The sequence below is a fragment of the Delphinus delphis genome, chromosome 8, assembly GCF_949987515.2.
Source record: "Delphinus delphis chromosome 8, mDelDel1.2, whole genome shotgun sequence".
Lineage (NCBI taxonomy): Eukaryota > Metazoa > Chordata > Mammalia > Artiodactyla > Delphinidae > Delphinus > Delphinus delphis.
This window is the reverse complement of record NC_082690.1, coordinates 72046397-72070539: the sequence shown is the minus strand read 5'-3', so window position 1 is coordinate 72070539 and position 24143 is coordinate 72046397. Positions and strand designations below refer to the sequence as shown.

At 41.7% G+C, this 24143-nt stretch overlaps 1 protein-coding gene across 5 annotated transcripts in view; it reads left to right on the top strand.

Moving 5' to 3' along the window:
• The first annotated feature begins 5497 nt into the window (after nucleotides 1-5497).
• PIK3C2A (phosphatidylinositol-4-phosphate 3-kinase catalytic subunit type 2 alpha) overlaps nucleotides 5498-24143 on the top strand; it is a 110521-nt gene continuing 91875 nt past the window's right edge. For all 5 annotated transcript variants that reach the window (XR_009520394.1, XM_060018561.1, XM_060018562.1 and 2 more), the window contains exon 1: nucleotides 5498-5618. The gene's annotated coding sequence lies outside the window, so the exon portion shown is untranslated. The remainder of the gene's footprint in view (nucleotides 5619-24143) is intronic.

Sequence of the window (24143 nt, the reverse complement as noted above, 5' to 3'; positions counted from 1 at the left end):
TAAATAAAACAGCATCTGTAATGCTGAGCACGATGCCTAACAGTAAGAACTCAATAAATGGAAGTTATAATTACAAAACAATTTGAAAGCACTCTAAGATAGGCAGTAATTAAGGACTAAACTGAGTAAGTAATTGAATGTTAGGATTTTAGAAAATGGAGAGATTACTGTCAGCCACAGCGACCATACTTCCCAGTTAAAACTCAGGACCCATCATATGACAGTGGGTTAAAAAAAAAATCTGTCAGTATATTTATGTGAACAAATTTGCAAAGGTCTAAGATTTAAAAAAACTTTCAGCCACCTACTTAAACAATTGCCTATATTGGAGATACTTAAGTTCCATGTATCCCCAAATACCCTGAGCCATTTTGAGGCCTCTGTACCTGTGCTCTTGCTTTTCCCTCTGCCTGAAACACCATTCTCCACCTTTACATGACTAACTCCTACTCATTCTTCAGGGTTACTTCCTCTGGGAAGCCTCCCTTGTCCTGCCCTCCCCTCCAGCGGGGCTGGGAGCTCCTGTGTTGGGACCTTGTGCACAATTTTTTTTTTTTTTTTTTTTTGCGGTACGCGGGCCTCTCAGTGTTGTGGCCTCTCCCGTTGCGGAGCACAGGCTCCTGACGCGCAGGCTCAGCGGCCATGGCTGACGGGCCCAGCCGCTCCGCGGCATGTGGGATCTTCCCGGACCGGGACACGAACCCGTGTCCCCTGCATCGGCAGGCGGACTCTCAACCACTGCGCCACCAGGGAAGCCCCTTTGTGCACAATTTTACCATAGCTTTTACCACACTGTATTGACATTTTGTATTTGTGTACCTTTTGTGGTTTTTTCTGCTGTTTTGGGGTTTACTAAACTGCAGGCTTTCCAAGGGCAGTGTCAAGATTGTATTCACCGTTTTTTCCCTTGCACTCAGCCCAGCTTATGGCTGATCTCAATCAATGTCTATTGAACCCAACAGAATCTGATACTAGGACTATGCTGGAATATCCTGGACACAAGTCCTTGAATGACTGATAACTAGCTTAAACACCCCACCGTAATCTTATAACAGGTTTATAATATGAGAACTACTCAGGACCCCATCCTTCCTCACTCCCTCTGAGTCTGCACAATTCCACATACTTCCTGAGCTGTTTTACAACACTTCCCAATACACTTTTTAAACAATCTTGTTTCTGATCATTCAGCTTCTAATCAAAATGTATTAGCCTCCAGTGCTGTCTAACTATACTTCATGCCAAAATTATTAAGCTCTCATGGTTTTCTCTTCTAAGTTGAAAGGAATACACACTTATGGTAACAAAGCCAATCTGTATAAAAGGAATATATAGTTAAAAGGAAGGCTCCATTCTGTTGCTGACTCCCAGTCTCCCAGGTCCTCTTTATAGACACAGTCACTACTACCAACTTCTTTTGTATCCTTCCAGAGGTATCCTATGCTATTACAACACACTCGGTTGTTTTTTATTTTAATAAATTTATTTTACTTATTTTTATTTTTGGCTGCATTTGGTCTTCGTTGCTGTGTGAGGGCTTTCTCTAGTTGCAGCAAGTAGGGGCTACTCTTCGTTGTGGTGCGCAGGCTTCTCATTGCGGTGGCTTCTCGTGTTGTGGTGCACGTGCTCTAGGCGCGTGGGCTTCAGTAGTCGTGGTATATGGGCTTAGTTGCTCTGCGGCATGTGGGATCTTCCCAGACCAGGTCTCAAACCTGTGTTCCCTGCATTGGCAGGCAGATTCTTAACCACTGTGCTACCAGGGAAGCCCTTACACACTCTGTTTTTTAAAACATAAATACTAGCATTCCACAGATTATTTGCAGCCTGGCTTTTTCCTTTAACAGATAGCTTGACTGTAACCTCATGAGAAAAGCCTTTAGGCGAAAGTACCCACCTAAGCCATTCCTGGATTCCCGACCAAAGAAACTGTGAGATAGCAAATTTTTGTTGCTGTAAACCGTTAAGCTTTGGGATAATTTGATATGCACCAATAGATAACTAATATACCTTCATCCTTTCCTCCTCTTTTTCCAGAGCTTCCCAAGTTACTTAGAGATATCTCTAGTAATGCTTTTAGAACACTGTATCATACTTGTTTCTAAGTCTCTTTCCCCTACTTGACTATCTCCAAGGACAGGAATCCTGGCCCAGTTAGCTTTATATTTACCATGTCTTACGCAAAGTTCAAGCTAGAACATCATCACTTCCCTAGATTTTTGCAATAACCTCCAAACTGGGCTGCCCAAATCCCCTCTAGCCTCTCTCTGATCCATTCTCTACCCAGCCCTAAGAAACCTTTTTAAAATGCAACTTGGGTTATTTGAGAGCTTAAAATCCTTCTCCTCATTCTTAGGATAAAGACCTAAATTTTTAATACAGCCTCCCAGGCCTGGCATGGTCTGCCTGCCCCATCACCACATATAAAGCCACTTCCGCTTTGTTCCCAGCACAACAGCAACACTGGTTTTTCATTTCCTCAGCTGAACCATTCCCCTTCCTCCCTCACTGTCTTTGCTCACACTGTTCCCTCTGCCTGGGATGTTTTTCCCCTCCTCCTCACTCAATTTCTACTCATCCTTTAGATTCAATGTCATTTCCTCAGGGAATGCCTTTCTGCTTTCCATTCTAAATCAAAGACCCCTATAGTTTTCTTTCATACCACTTATCACAATTGAGATTAAGTGATTGTTTAATTAGGTGTTTAATATTTGTCTCCCCTGGTGGACTCTAAGCTCTGTTAGGGAGGGGACACCTTGTCTTGTTCACTACTTTATCCCCAGCACAGACCATAGTGCCTGACATATTGAAAATAAGGGCTCAATACTTTTTTTTCTTTTTCTTTTTTGCTAAATGAAACACAGGACAAACATTTCCTATTCCTTCTTCAAATCTTTTCATCATCTACACATTTAACCTTCTGAGTGTCATTCCTCTATGACAGTGTTATCTACCTTAGGTAATGACTTCTGAGAGGTAGAGATCACAGCTTTTAAGTTGTATCATATAGGACCCAGCAGAGTTCTCCTACTGAGGTGGGGATACAGCTTTGGGAAAGGAAAGAGAATAGGTTTACTTATTAACGGCCTTTTGTAGCTACTTTATTGCTGTTAATATCTCTTTGGCCTGTTGGGGGCAGTGTGAAGTTAAAAGAGCATGAGGCATGCAGTCCCACCCAGCTTTGGATCCCAGCTACAGTACTTAGTAGCTGTGTGACTGTGGGCAAATTACTCATGTTCTCTGTTCCTCAAATTCCTCAGCTATAAAATGAGGATATCATAATGGTACCGTTTTATGAGGTTGTTGGAGGGATTCTTGTAAATTCCTCTCCATGACTTGTAAAGCACTAAGAACAAGGACTGGCCTTAGCAAATGCTCAATAAATGTCAGCTACTATTTTTATCTGTGGTAAAACAAGGTTGCCCATTTCTCATTTGGTACTGGAAGAAGTTTGGGAATATTTGTGGTGCTGTGAAGTTCCCTGTGGGAGGTTAGGATTGGAACACTTAAAAGTATAATGCCTCCTCCTCAATTCTTTTCTCTACCTTTAAACCTTAATATTGAAGCCAGTGGGAGAAGGGAAAGAGGAGAAACAGCTGCCAGGTATGTTCTATTTGGTTCCAAATGACAGCAGCACCAGTTTGCACTTTCTCCTAGAAGTTTGTGTTTCTATTGTTCACACGTGCATCTTCATATGCCTATTGCCAGAGAGATGAGATAAGCTAAGCAAGAGCTACCATTTCAGATTCTTGACACCTGGTAGTTTGTGAATGCTGCTTTTTTGGAATCCAGAGAACCATCAACCTCCCTTTCTTCCTCTTCTTATTGGGACCCTTCTGATTGATCAAAGCCTATGAAGTATTGGCCATTCAAGAGCCATAATAAAACAGTAATAAAATAATGAAGTCTGAACTGCAACAAGGAACTCACTCAAGCAAGGGCCCTCTGCTGCTGGGAACCAGAGAAAATATTTCTCCTAAGAAAAATGTAAGAAGGATACAAAAAAGTCAAACAGATAATCTTCCCTCAAGACACAGTGTTCTCTCAAGTCCCCGTCCTTCTTTTCTGAAGGAAGGCACACTCAATTCTGGGGCAGAAGATAGGAAACGAGCCCGAGACAATTGGTTTTCCTCTCCCCTTTTAATCTCCTGAAAGAGCTGCCAATTCTAGAAATTCCTCCTTTGATCAGAAGATAAAGCAGAACAATGCTGTAGCACTAAGCAGATTCCTAAGGGACATTCTTCGAGAGTGTGTAAAGCCTGCCTGGAAGTGTGTGTACATGGGGGGAGGAGGGGAGTTGGTGGAAAACCAGGAGTAGGAAGGGTGGGTGGAACAAGAGCTGGTAGCCACAGACACAAGGAATAATCATATAGTTGCTTCTAGACTTCATAGAGTAGCAACTCCAGCCACTCTCATTTCCTGGGAGGCATAGGCATGTTTATTACAGTGATTAGAGGGCTTCATCCACTTCAAATCCTCCCTCCAAAAAAAAAAAGACGAAAGAAAAATCGGATTTATATTCCACTACTTGTTGGAAGTGAGTTTTTACTTCTCTTACAGCTTTCTCACTTTTTTTTTTTTTTCTGTCGGAGAATTGCAGCCCATACTAGTCTATCACATTAGACTGGGAACCTCTGGAAGGAGCTCTTCTCTTACTGTTTAAGGGACAAAAATACTATGGATTAGAGTCAGAACTGAGTTTGAATCATGCCCCCAGCTTCACCATCTGTAAATGGGTTTAATTTTCCTATCTGCTTAACATGGTCATGTAATTTTTTTAATCTAACATTTGAGGGCTAAAACTTTACAAGCATAATCTCATTCAATTCTCATGAGGAAAGTGTTATTATGGAGATTGTATGTGAAGATATTTTGTAATGTAGAAAAGAGCCGTCTGGCTGTGAGTTATTATTAGGCCATCTTCTTCACCTGGCTGTTGTGAGATTAGATGAGACACCGATGTGAAAGCACTTTAAACGATCCACGTGATGGGCTGACTACTAATTACACACCCCGCAGCACCTGATCCACTGTGAGGACTCGGTAAACGCTGGTTGGAGTGAACGATTTTATATCTTGCCTGTTCCCTTCAGTCCTCCAATCACAAACTAATCTCCTCGGGCCTGGGGCCAAAACCACGAATCTGGGAGCTGCAGCCCGGATGCAGGCGAGTGCAGAGTCCCAGGAGAGGGCACGGGAACAATAGAACAGTTCGGTGGTTGGGGGGGGGGACTTTGGACGCCGGGCCTGAGAGGTGGCCGACTGGGGTCCCCGGAGACCCCCTCCACTGTTCTGGGGCTGCACAGACAGACGTCCTGAACCCGCACGGCACTCCTCCCGGGGAGCCGGAGTCACCCCCACGCTCCCCCAGCTAGCGCCTCACGCGACGCGCCCAAGCCCCGCCCACTCCTCAGGTAGGCCGTCCACACCAGCCAATCCACGAGAAGCCTGGGCACGGAAGGCGGTGCTTAACCGGCCGGAAGTGACGTATCTGCTTGGCTGGCCCCAGACTCCGCCGATGCTTTCGGCAGCAGCTGAGGCGGCCGAGTGGAAAATGGCTCGGACCGTGGTGGCTGTGGAGGCTTGGGTTGCGGTGGAGGCAGAGGCTCAGGCAGCGTGAGGTGAGGAGCGGTAGGTGCGGCGGGGGCCGGAACCTGGGACCCTGCTGTGCAAATGCGGCGAAGGGCCCCGGGGGTCTTGGGAGGGTCTCTTGCCGCGGCCCCGAGTCCCCCGAGTGCCCGCTTCTGACCCTCCATCCCGTACTCTCGGCGCTGACCTAATCGACTTACCTCCCTCCGGGCCTTGTTTCCATCCAGGCCGTTGCCAGCTGCCCCTCCGAAGGTGCTTGCGTCCCACCAGGACCCTCTCGTCGGGGGCGGAGGGGGTCGCGCCTGGGAGTTAGTTTTGTCCCAAGGGGGGAGGAGAAGCCACCCCCTGGTTCTCGGGACCCGGCCGGAGCCGCGATGGCCGGTCCTACCCTCTGGTCGAATTGTTGGATTCTGGCGACTGTGTGTGCTGCACTTCTCAGCTGTGACCCGCATCCCCCCACCCCCGCTGCTTTTCTCCTCCTTGTCCCATCTCCGGCTTTGGGGGCGAACGATCCTTTTTCTCCAACCCCACCCCCACCCCGGTTCCTTTTTTTTTTTTTTTTTTTTTGCCGCGAATCCACTTGCTTCGGGGAAGACAGTATTATTTCAGTGTGTATTTAGTGCATCATCTTTCTGGGAGGGCGATCAGATTAAAAATATTTGCTTAACTCTTCCTGAATGACGGAGGAACAATAAATAATTGAAGGGAAAAAAGCGCATGCTTATTTTCCTCACTAAATGGTTTGGCTTTAAGAACGAGATTCTCCAGCTGTGGAATTTTTTCTGGGGGGAGCAGGGATTGAGGAGGGAAATGAGGAAGGAGAAAAGTAAGTGAGGAATAAAGTCTGGAGATACAGAACGTGGAAGAGAGAGCCTGTGGTGGTTCTTTCCCTATATTAGCCTGATGGAAGTTCAGGTTGTAATTATATTTTTATTTTGAACAGTGGGTGTTGAATTGGGTGTAAGGAAGGAGGCCTTTCTCTGTGAACAAGATTACTTCTTAGAGACGTACCCTAAAATCTTTCCAGGTGGGTGTCAGGCAGAAAAGTTCTGTTGGGAAAATTGTGTAACATACTGGAGCAGCAAAGCCAGAGATTAGAAGAGATGCAGAAAAAAGAAAGCTATTCTTAGAAGAGTGGTGAAGACGTAGTATAAAAAGAGGGACGGCCATAGGGGGCTCCAGGAACACTGATTCCAGGAGAGACTTTGTACCTTTGCCTCCTTGGCTTGTGATTAAGTTTCCACATAAGACACCTCTCAGCAACTCTGCCAGGGCTGGGGCTGATGCTCTTATTCGTCGTAGCAAATTAGACCGAAGTGCGTTGGTTGAGGTCTGTACCGTCGAAGATAACTGCTTGTTGAATATTACCAGTCTTTGAGTACTGAAAAGCATTTTGACTGAATTACTTAACTCAAACCTAATTCATGAGTGATTTTACATAGGCTTGAAGTAATTTTGCCTAAATTAATAGATTCTAAAACAATTTTTTTTTTACGAAAATCTCTGTTGTGATTTGTGTTCTGTATGCAGTGTTGCTTGCAGTTTTTCTTGGCAAGCAATATAGTGTTTCCGTCCATAGGTTTCACAACTTTTTCTATTTCACGGAATATAAAAGTTGGCATGCTTGCATTCTAGAAACTATAACTTTATGTAATTAGTTGTATGCTAAGCATATGATTCTTTGTTTTTCTCTTCTGTAAATGGTTCTAAAATTTTCAATTAATTGGAGATTGTTGCATCAGTTTCCATGTCCAGGAATACTTCTTTATCTAGCCCAATGTTTTTGCACTTAGTAAGCACATTAAATAAATGAACTTACACCTAACCAAGAGTATTGAATTTCCCAAGAGTTCAGAGTTCTTATCAGAGCATCAGAGCAAACTTTTCAGAGCAACAGGGTGAAGCACTTTTTTTTTAATGTTTTGTAACTTGTGTTTCTTTGATAATATAAATTATCCATTTTTATTGTATTTGCTGTATTCCAAAAATAATTTAAGACAGGTAAATGATAAAGGTGAATGTTTTAGTGCAGTTCATTCACACAGTACACGATGTGATTACCTGAGTAAGGCTAAGAATTGACCGTATGGAAGATCTTGTTTTCAGAGGGCCTATAGGGGTGTCTGGTACAGCAGTGGTTCTAGTAATAGAAAAATGAATGAGATAGTGCTTGTCCCCAGTAAGTTCTCTAGTCCATCTGGGGGAGACAAACACAAATTATAACAGTATGGTTATAAGGGCATATAAGGGTTGTGGATCCAAAACACTAAAAAGGATGTGATCACCTGGGCTGAGAGATGGAGAGGGAATGAGTGCATCCCATGAGGACAGAGATGCTCAAATTGAGTCTCAAAGGGTGAATTCCTTTTATTAATGAGGGCAGGATAGAGGTTATCAGCTTCCAGACCCTGCTACTGTTTAATACCTCTGGTACCTTGTTTTTTTCATTTGAGAGTTGGACTACATCTAAATCAATGATGTCCAGTAGAAATATTAAATGACAGCCACGTATGTAAGATATTGTACATTTTCTTGGTGAATCTTGAAATCTGGTGAACATTTTACACTTAAAACATATCTTACTTTGGACTAGCTACTTGTCAAGCACTCAATAGGTGTTTGTGGTTAGTACATACCATCTTAGACAATGCAGATCTAGCATATGAAAATTCTGCTTTTCTGTCTTGGATTCCTGCTTGAAAAGGAAAAGCAACTCCTATGAGAAATGTATAAATGTAGTAATTTATAATTTCTAGTCATTTTGATAGTAGTCATATATGATGTTCTTTTGATTGGAATTATAGTCATACTTGAAAATGATGTTGCTGTAGGAGATTTTTCAGGTTGTTCATAGGGTTTTGGTTGGGACTAGAAGAAACTTTGTTTTCCCTGTGTCTGGTGCAGTCACATTTTGAAATATCTTTATTTTGTGTTTTTATATATACTTTGTATCTCTCCTTGTCTCTGCAGTCTGTTATTTATAACATGTGATGGATTCAAAATACAGTGAGATAGTGCACATGGACATTTTAGGCAGTTAAAAATGGAGATTTGTACAATTTTAAACTACATTTTGGATTTCTTAAAATTTTTATTTCAGCTATTTGGGTACAAAAGTGAATGGGGTTTTTAAACACTCTTGATTTTAATAGATTAGAAGGCAGTTATTATTGGTTTAGCAGTGTATTTATCTTTTAACCTTGAGAATGAATTAAGATACTATAAAATGAACATCCCTACTGTTAAACATATGGCTTTCTGTTAGTCTTACAGTACAAAAGTTACATTATTGATAAATGATGTACAGTGCTGATTCACTTAATTTGTTGTGCATTGAGTTTGGTTTAAAAAAAAAAACAGAGGCTTATTTTAGTCATGATAACTATGACTAACAATGATAAAGTGGGCTTCCCTGGTCACAGTGGTTCAGAATCCGCCTGGCAGTGCAGGGTACACGGGTTCAAGCCCTGGTCCAGGAAGATCCCACATGCTGTGGAGCAGCTAAGCCCATAAACCACAACTACTGAGCCTGTGCTCTAGAGCCCGCGAGCCACAACTACTGAAGCCACAACTACTGAAGCCCACATACCTAGAGCCCGTGCCCTGCAACAAGAGAAGCCACTGCAATGAGAAGCCCAAGCACCGCAACCAAGAGTAGCCCCCGCTCGCTGCAACTAGAGAAAGCTTGCGCACAGCAACAAAGACCCAATGCACCCAAAAATAAATAAATAAAATTAAATTAAAAAATTTTTAAAAATGATAAATTATATCCTTACATTTGTATTGATTAATGATTATAGAGTAAGTAATGCTCCCCTCTCCCCCAAACCTTATTCTCTGAAATAAATGGGGCAGGTATTTTCTCATTTTCTTGAAGAGGAAAATGAGACCCAGTGAAGTTGTGACTTGTTTAGAATAACACATTAGCGGTATTGCTTGAATTTACAGTGTCTTACAATGCTAAGCCTAGAGTTCTTTTCATTGCATCTCTTCTGTAGTACTTCAGTGTTTAGATACATAGCACTTAACAGATTTTGGAGTGTGTATCAATGGGTACTTCCTGCCTTTAAGGAATTTATATTCCAACTTGGAGAGACCAACTACAATACATATAGCAGAAAGTAATTTCGTTATTAAAAATTATTAATGGGAAAGAAAAAATGTAAGGGATAGTATAGTTACATTTAAAATAGATGAGTTAACCAGGCAAGATGTTTGATTTTTGAGTAGAGGGTTTAGATCTTAAACTATTACTGTAGGAAGAAGGTGATGAAGTGTTAAGGACAGAATTATTTCAGTGTACCGGGAACAACTTGGGGAAAAACTTAGATAAGAGAGAAAGTATAGCTTTAAGGAAGGATTTGCAAAGTTTATTTAAAAAGATAAAGGCAAGACAGAGGTGAAGTAGGAAATGAGAATAGACATCTGCAATATAAATTTAGAGGCCAGTGGTCAGAACTTTTATATTATTTGGATGATTCAGGAAATCTTAGCACGTGCTGTGAACTTGTTGAGGCTTGAGTAGTGTGGAAGACGTGGCTAAGAGTACGGAAAGAGAGGTTGTTGACTATAATGAGCAGTAGAGTAATGTGAGTTCCTGTTAAATGAGTAGGGATTTGATAAGAATTTTACTATGAGAAAAGAATAGGCAGTGTTCATAAAGGAAAATCGGTTAAAAATTTTTCAATATGGGTAATTCTAATTGAAGCAGGTCATTTTTTAAAAGAGTATTTTCCTATAAAAACTGAAATTGGCAGTTTACTTTCAGAAAATAGTAGTAGAAGCAGGAAGACGTTAAGTATTGTTAAAGTTCTACTGTGGAATGTGGGGAAAAAGCAAAGGCAGTCCTTCTAGATAAAGGGGTGGGGAATATGAGAGGAGACAGTAGAATGAAATCAAAGGTAAGAGGTACTTACCTTCTGGTGAGGTGGGAAAAGAACATGGATGTTGATGGGAGAGATACGTGCACTTAAATACCTGCCTAATTAGGGACCAGGAAAACACTTTTTCAAATGTTTTATTTGCAGTTTTGGAAATTATGCAAAGCAGGTATCCCCCACCCCCCGTAAACTCTAAAGGAGACCTAATTACCTGTAAACAAAACCATAGTGCTGTGAGTAGCCATAACCAGATTGATTTATTAAGTCACTTTATATGTGTTCATAATGTAATTTATAACTGTTCTGACTCTTCTTTTTAGTTGTTGTTTCTTTTTAATTTATTTTTGGCTGCGTTGGGTCTTCGTTGCTGAGCGTGGGCTTTCTCTAGTTGTGGCCAGCAAGGGCTACTCTTGGTTGCAGTGCTCCGGCTTCTCATTGCAGTGGCTTCTGTTTGTTGCGGAGCTCGGGCTCTAGGCATGTGGGCTTCAGGAGTTGTGGCAAGTTGTGGCACGCGGGCTCAATAGTTGTGGCGCACGAGCTTAGTTGCTCCGTGGCATGTGATACCTTCCCAGACCAGGGCTCGAACCCATGTCCCCTGCATTGGCAGGAGGATTCTTAACCGCTGTACCACCAGGGAAGTCCCTTCTTTTTAGTTTAGTGTGTAAGTGTTTTTTAGACTATAGCGCTGAGTTGGGAAATGTGCTCTTTGTCTCGAGACTATAGCCTGGTTTCATCTGACTGGATCTCATGATGACATTTATCAGACTGGAATTCTGCCTGTATTAAAATACATGACATGGGAGCTTCCCTGGTGGCGCAGTGGTTGAGAATCCGCCTGCCAATGCAGGGGACACGGGTTCAAGCCCTGGTCAGGGAAGATCCCACATGCCGCAGAGCAGCTAAGCCCGTGCACCACAACTGCTGAGCCCGTGTGCCACAACTACTGAAGCCCGCGCACCTAGAGCCTGTGCTCCACAACAAGAGAAGCCACAGCAGTGAGAAGCCCACGCACCGCAACGAAGAGTAGCCTGCGCTCACTGCAACTAGAGAAAGCCCGCACTCAGCAACAAAGACCCAACGCAGCCAAAAAAAAAAAAAAAAAAACCTGAACAGTTACAGTGTCATGTCATGTTTTTGTTTGTTTGTTTTGTTTAACTCAGATTTATTGATATATAATTTACTTATAGTAAAATGTATCTGTTTTAGGTGTACAGCTCTATAAATTTTGAGAAATAGTGACAGTGTGTAACTGCCACCACCACAATTAAGATATGGAATAATTCAGCCGCTTTAGAAAGTGTCCTTTTGCCCCTTGTAATTGTTTCCTCCCACTCACCCTCCAGTCTCTGGCAACAACTGATTTTTCTTTTTCATTTCTATAGTTTGTTTTTTTTTTTAAGTTGTTGGGGGTAGGAGTTTGTTAATTTATTTATTTTTGCTGTGTTGGGTCTTCGTTTCTGTGCGAGGGCTTTCTCTAGTTGTGGCAAGCGGGGGCCACTCTTCATCGCGGTGCGCAGGCCTCTCACTATCGCGGCCTCTCTTGTTGCGGAGCACAGGCTCCAGACGCGCAGGCTCAGTAGTTGTGGCTCACGGGCCTAGTTGCTCCGCAGCATGTGGGATCCTCCCAGACCAGGGCTCGAACCCATGTTCCCTGCATTAGCAGGCAGATTCTCAACCACTGCGCCACCAGGGAAACCCCCTCATTTATATAGTTTTGCCTTCCAGGAATGTCATGTAAATTGGCATCCTACGGTACCTATAGCCTTCTAAGTCTGGCTTCTTTCACTTAGCATAATGTTTTGAGATTCAATAAACCCTTTAAAAGAAAGAAACCAAACTAATTTTTAGAACAGTTTTAGACTACAGAAAAATTGTTAAGATAGTACAGAGAATTCCCATAAACTCTGGACCTGGCTTCCCTTATTGTTTTTTTTATGTTTGTAAACTATATTTGCTAATTGTCAAAAACACAAGATTCTAGAATTAAGTTTTTTGTGTGGAAATTGTGTGAAGGTTTCTGTCATGATGACTTTCTAATGACTTTTATTGTAAATTATACATAACAAAATTTGTCATTTAACCAATTTTAAGTGTACAGTTAATTCAGTGACATATGTACAATGTTATGCAACCATCACCACTATTTCCAAAATTTTTCATCACTCCAAACAGAAACTCTGTACCCATTAAGCAGTAACTACCCATTCCCCTTCGTCCTAGCTCCTGGTAATTGCTAATCTACTTTCTGTCTGTATAACTCTACTTAATTGCCAAGATATGGAAGCAAGCTAAGTGTCCATCAACAGATGAATTGGTAGAGATGTAGTGTATACACACACACACACACACACACACACACACACACACACACACGGTGGAATACTACTGAGCCATAAAAAGAAGGAAATTTTGCCATTTGCAACAATATGGGTGCACTTGGAGGATATTATGCTAGGTGAAATAAGTCAGACAGAGAAAGACAAATATTATATGATATCACTTAAATGTGGAATCTAAAAATACAATAAACTAATGAATATAACAAAAAAAGAAACAAACTCACAGATATAGAGAATAAATTAGTGGTTACCAGTGGGGAGAGGGAAGGGGAGAGGGGCAATATAGGGGTAGGGGATTAAGAGGTACAAACTATTATGTATAAAATAAGCTATAAGGATATATTGCACAATACAGGGAATATAGTCAGTAGTCTATAATAACTATAAATGGAATGTAACCTTTAAAAATTGTGGGGAATTCCCTGGTGGTCCAGTGGTTGGGACTCCACACTCTCACTGCTGAGGGCCCGGGTTCAATCCCTGGTCGGGGAACTAAGATCCAACAAGCTGTGTGGCGTGGCCAAAAATTATTTAATTAATTTATTTATTTAAAATTAAACTAATTTATTTATTTATTTTGCCTGCATTGGGTCTTTGTTGCTGCACGTAGGCTTTCTCTAGTTGTGGCGAGTGGGGCTACTCTTTGTTGCGGTGTGTGGGTTTCTCACTGCGGTGGCTTCTCTTGTTGCGGAGCACTGGCTCTAGGCATGCGGGCTTCAGTAGTTGTGGCACGCAGGCTGTAGAGCACAGCCTCAGTAGTTGTGGTGCACGGACTTAGTTGCTCCGTGGCATGTGAGATCTTCCCAGGCCAGGGCTTAAACCCCTGTCCACTGCATTGGCAGGCAGATTCTTACACTGCGCCACCAGGGAAGAAGTCCCTATCCTTTTTAAAAATTATAGTCATTCTAGTAGGCGTGAAGTGGTATCTCATTGTGGTTTTGATTTGCGTTTCCCTAATGAATAATAACGTTGAGCATCTTTTCATGTGCTTATTGGCAGTAAGCTGCCTGGTTTTTTTTGGCCATGCCAGGAGGCTTGTGGGATCTTAGTTCCCCAGCCAGGGATCAAACCTGCGCCCCCTGCAGTGGAAGTGCAGAGTCTTAACCACTGGACCGCCAGGGAAGTCCCTAAGCTGCCTTTTTAAATGGTAGGAACAGGGACTTGCCTGGTGGTCCAGTGGTTAAGAATCCACCTTCCAATGCAGGGGATGCGGGTTCGATCCCTGGTTGGGGAACTAAGATTCCACGTGCCGCAGGGCAACTAAGCCCACACGCCGCAACTACTGAGCCCACACACTCTGGAACCTACACACTGCACTGAAAGATCCCGCATGCCGAAACTAAGATCCCACGCAGCCAAAAATAAATAAATAAATATTTTTAAAAAATGGGACTTCCCTGGTGGCGCAGTGGTTAAGAATCTGCCTGCCAATGCAGGGGACACAGGTTTGAGCCCTGGTCTGGGAAGATCCCACATGCCGCAGAGCAACTAAGCCCATGTGCCACAACTACTGAGCCTGTGCTCTAGAGCCTGTGAGCCACAACTACTGAAGCCTGCGCGCCTAGAGCCTGTGCTCCGCAACAAGAGAATCCACCACAGTGAGAAGCCCGTGCACCGCAGGAAGAGTAGCCCCTGCTCGCTGCAACTAGAGACAGCCCACATGCAACAATGAAGACCCAATGCAGTCCCCCCCGCAAAAAAAAAAGGTAGGAATGTACTGATGGTTGTTCCAATAGTTGAACAGGTGTAATGCATGTCTCTTGAAAATATTTATTTATTTGGTTGCATGGGGTCTTAGTTGCAGCAGGTGGGCTCCTTAGTTGCAGCACATGGGCTCCTTAGTTGTGTCAGGTGAGCTCCTTAGTTGTGACACCAGGGTTCCTTAGTGCGGTTTGCCAGCTCCTTAGTTGCAGCATGCGGGCTCCTTAGTTTTGTCATGCAAACTCTTAGTTGCAGCATGCGTGTGGGGTCTAGTTACCTTACCAGGGATCGAACCCGGGCCCTCTGCATTGGGAGTGCAGAGTCTTATCCACTGCACCACCAGGGAAGTCCCGTAATACATGTATTTTTTTATGCCTGTTATATACTAAGAGCATATGTATATTATTTTATTTAACCCTGACTACGCTGTAAGATACCTGTGTTTTACAGATGAGAAAACTAAGACAAAGGCAGATTAAGTAAATTGTTTAGGAATATACAGTAAGAGGAAGGTCTGATATTTGAGCTTGGGTCTTGCTGCTACTTCATTTTCTTCTCTTTGTTATCACTGTTGTTCTATAAAACTAGTAATTTCATGCATTTGATGTCATGTGAAAATAGAATTTTGTTAGCCATAGAAATTGATGGAGTTTAGGAGAAAAATTCCAGCAGTATTCATGTCAGTTTTTCATTATTATTCCCCATTTGGTGATTCTCAGTTGCAATCCAGTTTTATTTTCTCCTACCTTAAGCCATGTTGGAAATGGAGGCATATACCATAACAGCACAGAAGCTTACTGTTATTTGCCATGTTGAAATTGGGGTAATGTCAGGGTATATTTAATGATTCATGTTAAATGAATGAACAATAAAATAGTCCAAAGTTCAGTAATTATCTTCACAAAACAATACTACTGTTGGGATTCTGGGTTAGATTGAAAACTGCTTTGTCAGTAAAATGTCTTTGAACAGGAACCTCTTGCTGTGACAGTATCCCCACCTTTGTCCCATTCCCAGCCACATACAGTGATACGCATAAGCAGATATAGAAAGTTGTTCTGGATGAATGCTCTGGTTGTGAACCCCTTATGTGTAGAATGCTGCTCGTAAGAGCTGAAGGTGGTATAATGACTGCTAGTTGCTTATTGGACTACAGCGTAGCTGTTGATTTTTGTCAAAATGGGAGAATTAAGCCCTTTATTAATTGCTTATAATATTGGGCAAAGCATAATTGTAAGTGTGGTATAGAGGTTAAAGAATGCGAGAGCCAGGCTCAGCTCATACATCTTTAAACTTGTGAAGAACCTTGGGAAGTCTCTTTTCTTAGCTTTTCCCATGACTTCACTCTTTTCTTATGTCCAGGTTATGGTTCCAATTTCATCTTTTCTCTCATTCTACTATTAAAAATATTACCCCCCATCTAAATCATTCTCTATTACTTTTTTCCCCACATTTTATTTACTGTCTAAACTTATCTTTTTTGTTTGCTTGTTTAAATCAAGCCACTTAACATTTCCATTGCTGTCATCCTAATTCAAGTTATTACTGGTTCTTTCCTGTACCATTTCAGTTATTTGTTAATTGGTCTCCTGGTTTCCATTTTTGTTTTTCTTACATCTGTTTTCCATAGAGCAAATAGAGATCTTTGAACAACGCAAATCACGTAAATGTCTTTGCATAAAACACACCTTTGGCTTCCTATTACGCCTAATAATTGAATATGCTAGTTTTCCCCTCCTTGGAGGTATATTAAGTTTAATTATAAAAGTTCATATTGATAGATGGAGGTTTTAGGATTATTATTTTTTTGAGAGAAGATTTTTGATTTTGGATAATAGAGCTTGGTGGTTTAACTTATTCTTGATTCTTGTCAAAAAACATTTCACTAAAATTCCACTAAAATTAGGTTGAAGTAAGGAAGTTTTACTGTGGCATAACCCTAAACATAGAAATATAACTCTGCACGTTTAACGTATCTAAATTTGGAAAAAAATGATTAAATTGTACAAGTGAAATTATTATAGAAACCTCCCTGGTTCTTTAGGAACAGACTCTCTAGATATTATATGTATATTTAAAAAATTTTTATTTATTTATTTTGGCTGCATTGGGTCTTTATTGCTGCGTGCAGGCTTTCTCTAGTTGTGGCGAGTGGGGGCTACTCTTCGTTGTGGTGTGTGGGCTTCTCATTGCGGTGGCTTCTCTTGTGGAGCAGGGGCTCTAGGTGCATGGGCTTCAGTAGTTGTGGCATGCGGGCTCAGTAGTTGTGGCTTGTGGGCTCTATAGCACAGGCTCAGTAGTTGTGGCACATGGGCTTAGTTGCTCCACGGCATGTGGGATCTTCCTGGACCAGGGCTCCAACCCGTGTCCTCCACATTGGCAGGTGGATTTTTAACCAGTGTGCCACCAGGGAAGTCCCTAGATATTATATTGATTTGACCTTAACTCCACCAATGTTAGTAAAACCTGAAGCTGTTTCTTTCAGGTAGTTGTTTAATCGTATTACTCTGCAACCCCACTAGGTTAATTGTCTGGTGTATTTTTATCTTATTTTGTCTTCGCAACTTGAGATTTGCTTGGTGATGTCTTTCTTCACTTATAGAAAATTTGTGGCCATTTTCTCTTCAAATATTTCTTCTGTTCAGTCTCTCTATCCTCTCCTGGGACTCCAAATACATGTATGTTACACCATTTGAAATTGTCCCATAGAACTCAGGCATGCTATTTTACCTCTCCCCCTCTTTTTTTCTCTTTTAGTTTGAATATTTTCTTTTGATTTGTTTCTGAGTTTACCAGTCTTTTCTTTGTTGTTAAGTCCATCTAATTAATTCTTCATTTCTGATATATTTTTCCTTTCTGATATTTCTTTTTCATTCTTTAAATAATTTGTATTACTCTGCTGTAATCCTCCTCTGCTTCATGTATATCATCTACCTCTTGTGCTAAATTTAGCATTTTCATGCTAATTACTTTAAAATTCCTATTTGACAATTTCAGCATTTGGGCCATCTCTGTGTCTGCTTATTTTGACTGTTTCTAATACCATGGGCCACATTTTCTTGTTTGTCTTATAATCTTTGATTATATGCCAGACAACTTATATAAAACAAGAGTAGATACTGAAGTTTACTTATTATTTACTTAATATTTGCCTCCAAAATGCCCTGTATTCTGTCAGGCCGTTAAATTGAGAAAGTTTGATTTATAAGTAAAATGGGTCCGTGCTCTGTTGCAGCTTTAATTTGATTCGATTCACCACTACATTGAAATACTTTGGGGCAGAATTATAACTTTCTCTTTAGCAGGATTTGGGATCTGGGCATTGACTTGATTCCAGAGATTTGTTCTGCAGCCTAGCTACCAGCTTTTTGGGTTGCTGGGAAGTTTCTTTGTTCTCTAGTCCTGCTTTCTGTGTCTCATGAGATCTCTGTCTTGCTTCCATTACCCCAGCCTCTGGAGGGCAGCTGTCTTACAGTCTTAAAGGCCTGGAATGCCTTGGGGGGCTTTTTCTCAGCTCTCCTGCTATGTCCTGAGCCACTGGTAGCTGAGAGCTTGGCGTGCTATGATGGATTTCTCCCTGCTCACCTCCCCGGTCTTTTTTAGGGGCAGGTGGCTGCCTTGTACTTCAGGGAGGCCCACGAACCTCACAGGGGATCTCTTTCAGCTCTTCTGCCATGTCCCCAGCTTTCACTATGCTAGCTGTGCCTTTAGTGAAGACCCATGGAAAAGATTTGGTGGGTGGGTACAGACTTGTTCACGGGCCTAGCCGCTCCGCGGCATGTGGGATCTTCCCAGACCGGGGCACGAACCCGTGTCCCCTGCATCGGCAGGCGGACTCTCAACCACTGCGCCACCAGGGAAGCCCTTATAATTCTTAATCTAGTGTTTTAGACCACTCAGACTTGCCTCTATCTCTTCTCAGAATGGTAATCTGTCATGCTAGCCTACATGTGACTGTTAAAAGTCTGGCTTATTTCTCCTTATTCCTGTCTACAGTGCATTCCTCCTCCTCCTGCTGTATCAGGGTTGAGAGTAGTGATGGGACTGCTTCTCCTGTGAAGGGTTTATCACTTTCTGGAATTTAATTTATTTGTTTTTTTTATGTCCTCTACTCTCTGATGTCTTAAAACTATTTTTTTTAGCTTATTTAGATTGTTTTTTATTGTTGGCATGAGAGTGACAGTCTCTTGCCACTTTGTATATCCTAGTAAGAGAAAAACCCTCTATTACATATTTATCACCTTTGTTTTAAAATAGCCTGCAAATGATGAAATATTTAAAACTCTACCAAAGTTTAGATAGTGAAAAGTAAATCTGGGCTTCCCTGGTGGTGCAGTGGTAAAGAATCCGCCTGCCAATGCAGGGGACACGGGTTCGAGCCCTGGTCCGGCAAGATCCCACATGTCACGGAGCAGCTAAGCCCATGCGCCACAACTACTGAGCCTGCGCTCTAGAGCCCACAGGCCACAACAACGGAGCCCACGTGCCACAACTACTGAAGCCTGCACGCCTAGAGCCCATGCACAACAACGAAGAGTAGCCCCCGCTCGCCGCAACTAGAGAAAGCCCGCGCACAGCAAAAAAAACCCAACGCAGCCAAAAATAAATAGATAAATAAATAAATTTATATTAAAAAAAAGGTAAATCTGCTTTCCATCATTGGCTCTTCCCAGTCCTCCCTTTTTAGTTATTGACTTAGTAGTTTCTTACCTCTATCACCTCAGTCTCCTAAGGTTTCTCTTCCTTTGCAAGTCAGACCCTTCCAACTATGCTTCTGATTCTCTTTTTCAACACTACCCAGTATCTGAGCTAGTATTTATCTCCTGTCTCTTGTGCCCTTAAATCTTTGTGCCCTGAATCCTTCTCTTCAACCTACCACATGTTGAAATCCTTTCCCATTTTAAACAGCCATTCCTGACACCTCCTCCTGTCTACCTAGTTCCTTTTACTGTCAAAGAATATGCCCTTTTTACTTCTAATTCCTTACTTTTTCAGTTTTCTATACTTATCTAAATCACTAATGAGGATCTGGGGGTGGGGAATGAGGAGTGACTGCTAATGGGTAGAGTTACTTTCGGGGGTGATGAGAATGTTCCGAAATCTGGTAGTGGTCACACAATTCTGAATATACCAAAAACAACTAAATTGTATGCTTTAAGTGGATGAATTTATAATAAGTTAATTAGATCTCAGTAAAGTTATTAAAATAATCACAAATGAGGTCTTAAATCTAGAGTTTTTTCAGTCTTCATCCTGTGTCATCTCTGTAGTTCTGACAATAGTGACATCTCCATTTTAGGACATCCTATTTCCTTATTTCTGTTACCAGTCTTTATACTTATCTGTTGTTTTCCTTTGACCTTTTGTTTCCTGTTTAAGTATTTGTGGCCCTCATGATTTCTTTTTTCTCTCTTTGCTCTATGCATTATCCCAGTTCAGTCTCTACTTTTATGACTTTATTCAGTTCTTTAGTTTTGCATAGATAAGAAGGTTCATCTCTAGCCAAATCGCTCTGTTGAGCCCAACGCCAGTATTTTATTTATTTATTTATTCATTCCAGTACGCGGGCCTCTCACTGTTGTGACCTCTCCCGTTGCGGGGATGCACAGGCTCAGTGGCCATGGCTCACGGGCCCAGCCGCTCTGCGGCATGTGGGATCTTCCCGGACCGGGGCATGAACCCGTGTCCCCTGCATTGGCAGGCGGACTCTCAACCACTGAGCCACCAAGGCCAGTATCTTAAATTAGCAAGTAGAGATGAACTGTATTTCCCACAAGTACTTAAAATGGTAATGTGTTTCAGTCTGTCTAAAAAACATGGGGCTCTGAAGAACCGTTCTGAAAATATATACACATGATTTTCTTCCCTCAGAGAATGAAATTAATGGTTTATTATTTGGCACATTTAAGATGATTTCTAAGTACTTTAAATGAAAATGAATGCAACAAGAGTGGATTAAAAATCTGTTGTAGCTCTTAGGTTAAAATATTAATTTTGAGTCTATTTTTGTGTACTCTTGAGTATGTTACAGAATACCGAAGACACTCCACAGTGAAGAACTGCTTCCTCCTTGTTCCAGGACTGTTCTAGGTGCTTGGGGATACAAGGGTGAACCCAACAGATAAATCCCAGCTTCATGAATTTTATAGTCTAGTGGGGAAACATAGACAATAAAATAAATAACTAAAATATACAGTATTTTGGATGGTACTGCATGCTAAGAAGAAAATAAGTAAAGTGCATAGGCAGTTGAGTCAGAGAAAGTTGTGGTTATAACTAGGTTATCAGGGAGGACTTTACTCATATGTTACCTTCTCAATAAAGACTTGAAGGAGGCGAGAAAGCGAGTCATTCGGCTATCCAGGGGAAGAACAGTCCAGTCAGAGAAAACAGAAGAGCAAAGCCTCTGAGTGAGAAACATGATGTATTTGAGGAACAAGGAGGCTCATGTGACAGTAGCAGAGAGGAGAGTTATAGGAGAGAAGAAATAGGGGACCAGATATTAGAGTGCCTCGTGGACTATTGTAAAGATTTTATCTTTTCTCTGAGATAGGAGCTGTTGCAAGTTCTGAGCATAGGGGTGAGATGATCTTTTTCAATATCACTGTGGCTGCTGTGTTGAGAATAGTGTGAAGGGGCAGGATGGAGGGGTGCTGGAGACAGATTGGGAGGCTATTTCACTAATCCAGGCAAGAGATGATGGTTGGTCTAGGGTGGTAGCAGGAATACAATGAAGAAATGCTCAAATTCAGAAATATTTGAAGGTAACGCCTCTAAGATTTTATGTACATATCCATAACTATCTCATAGAGCAGGGGTGCCCAACCCCCAGGCCGCGGACTAGTACCGGTCCGTGGCCTGTTAAGAACCGGGCTGCACAGCAGGAGGTGAGTGGTGGGTGAGGGAGCGAAGCTTCATCTGCGGCTCCGCATTGCTCCCCATCACTCCCCATCACTCACATTACCGCCTGAACCATTCCCTACCCCCCCATCGCCCCACCCCCATCCATGGAAAAATTGTCTTCCAGGAAAGTGGTCCCTGGTGCCAAAAAGGTTGGGGACCGCTGTCATAGAGCCACTACCAAACATTGCTGCCTTCCTGACAAGCTATAATTGAATTAAGATTTTCTAATTTAATTCAAATAAGCAAAATAAATAAACTGGGTATACATACAATGGTGAGAGTGTGCAGTCATCTATCTCAGTGATAGGAATATCTTACTATTCATTTTTAAATGTTTTACTTGTGTTTTTAAATGCAATGTATATTTTTTTACATAAATTGATCATGTTATGTGCAGTGCCCATTAAGTGATTCACAGATGGTGAAAACTTGAAAAACCATATTTTATAGTTTGTTGTTTTCTTTTACAGTCTTAACGCTTTCCCCATATCCCTTAATGAGTTAGGGCAGTGTCCTTAATTTAGCCTATAGATTGGCAAATGACAAAGGACAGTATAGCTCTTGTATTTTTTTACGGCATCACTAAAAAGTTGAACTTCTTGTGTTCACATAATTTGCCACGTGTGGGTAAGAAAAATCCCAACATACTATTCGTAATGCAGGTGTTCTTTATTTTTCACATACCATGTATAATATAGACATGAAAATGTATTTAAAATATGTGGGGAGTGGATTCTTTTATATTGTGAAATAACAGAAAAAAGTGAATAAATCGTATATGATTGTTTAACAAATAATTGTAAAACCAACACTTGTGTAACCAGTTGCAACGTTAGAAACTAGAATGTTGCTGGTATTCCAGAAGTCCCCAGTGTACTTCTCCCTTACCATAAATCTCTCCTCCCTCCATGAGTAACCACTATTCTAACTTTTGATAATCCTTTCCTTTTCTTTGAAGTTATACCGTTATGTAAGCATTCTTAAACAATGTAGTTTAGTTTTTCATGTTTTTGAACTTTATGTGAATGGAATCGTTGTATGTATTTTTGTCTCTCCATTTGCTTAACATTATGTTTCTAAGTTTTAGCCATTTTTTATGGTTCTAATTCGTTCATTGGCATTGATGTACAGAATTCCATTGAATGAACTACAATGTAATAAATAAACATTTGGTCTTTGTCCCTGGTTCCTGTCATACAACTCCTAAAACTCTTGGAATCTCCAGACCATTGTCTTTTTGCATGTTAATAAGATGACTGTTGTCTGGGATCCCTGGATAGTTTCTGGATGAGGGCTGGTTGCCAGAAAGACCAAGGTGTGACTGCAGGTTTGGAACTTTGAGCCCTACCCCCTGACCTCTGGGGAAGAGAGAGGAGCTAGAGATTGAGCTAATCAATGACCAGTGATTTAATCAGCCATACCTATGTAATAAAATCTCCGTAAAAACTCTTTTTAAAAAAAACTTGTTATTTTATATTTGAATATAGCTGATTTTTAAAAAATATTTATTTAGCTGCGCCCTGTCTTAGTTGTGGCATGCAGGATCTTTAGTTGTGGTATGTGAACTCTTAGATGCCTCATGTGGGATCCTCGTTCCCTGACCAGGGATTGAACCCGGGCTCCCTGCATTGGGAGCGTGGAGTCTTAACCACTGGACCACCAGGGAAGTCCCTGGAATATAGCCGATTAACAATGATAGTTTCAGTGCGCAGCAGAGCGCCTCAGCCATACGTATACATGTATCCATTCTCTCCCAAACTGCTCTCGCATCCAGGCTGCCACATAACATTGAGCAGAGTTCCCTGTGCTATACAGTAGGTCCTTGTTGGTTATCCATTTTAAATACAGGAGAGTATACAGTTGATGCCAAACTCCCTAACTTTCCCTCCACCCTTCCCCCCGGTAACCATAAGTTTGTTCTCTAGGTCAGTTAGTCTGTTTCTGTTTTATAAATAAGTTCATTTGTATCATTTCTTTTTAGATTCCACATATAAGGATATGTGATATTTCTATTTCTCTCTCTGACTTACTTCACTCAGTATGACAATTTCTAGGGCCATCCATGTTACTGCAAATGGCATTATTTCATTCTTTTTAATCAATGACTAGTGTTTTAATCAACCATGCCTATATAACAAAATCTCTGTAAAAACTCTTAAATGGTGGGTTTCAGGGAGCTTCCAGGTTAGTGAACACACTGGGGTGCTGGGAGGGTGGTACTTCAGAGAAGCCATGGAACCTCCGAGCATTTTCCCACCCCCAACTTTGCCCTATACATTTCTTCCATTGGTTGTTCCTGACTTGTTTACTCTATAATAAACTGGTAATGGTAAGTAAGCTATTTTCACGTGTTCTGTGAACCTTACTAGCGAATTATCAAACCTGAGGTGGGATCCTGGGAGCCCCTGATTTGAACCCAAGTTGGACAGAAGTGTGGGTAACCTGGGTATCCAGTACTTGAGACTGGCATCTGCAATGAGAGCAGTCTTGCGGGACTGTGCCTGTTAACCTGTGGAGTCTGACATTAACTCTGGGTAGTGTCTGAATTGAATTGAATTGTGAACATCCATTTGGTGTCTGGGAGAGTTGGAGAACTGGTTGTTGGTGTGGAAAAACCCATACATTTGGTGTCAGAAGTGATGTGTGTAGAAACAGACCATCAACGTATTCTCCTTCATCCGTGTTCGGACAGGTGAAGATTGGGGTTATTTCCTATTTGGGGTAATATGTGCAA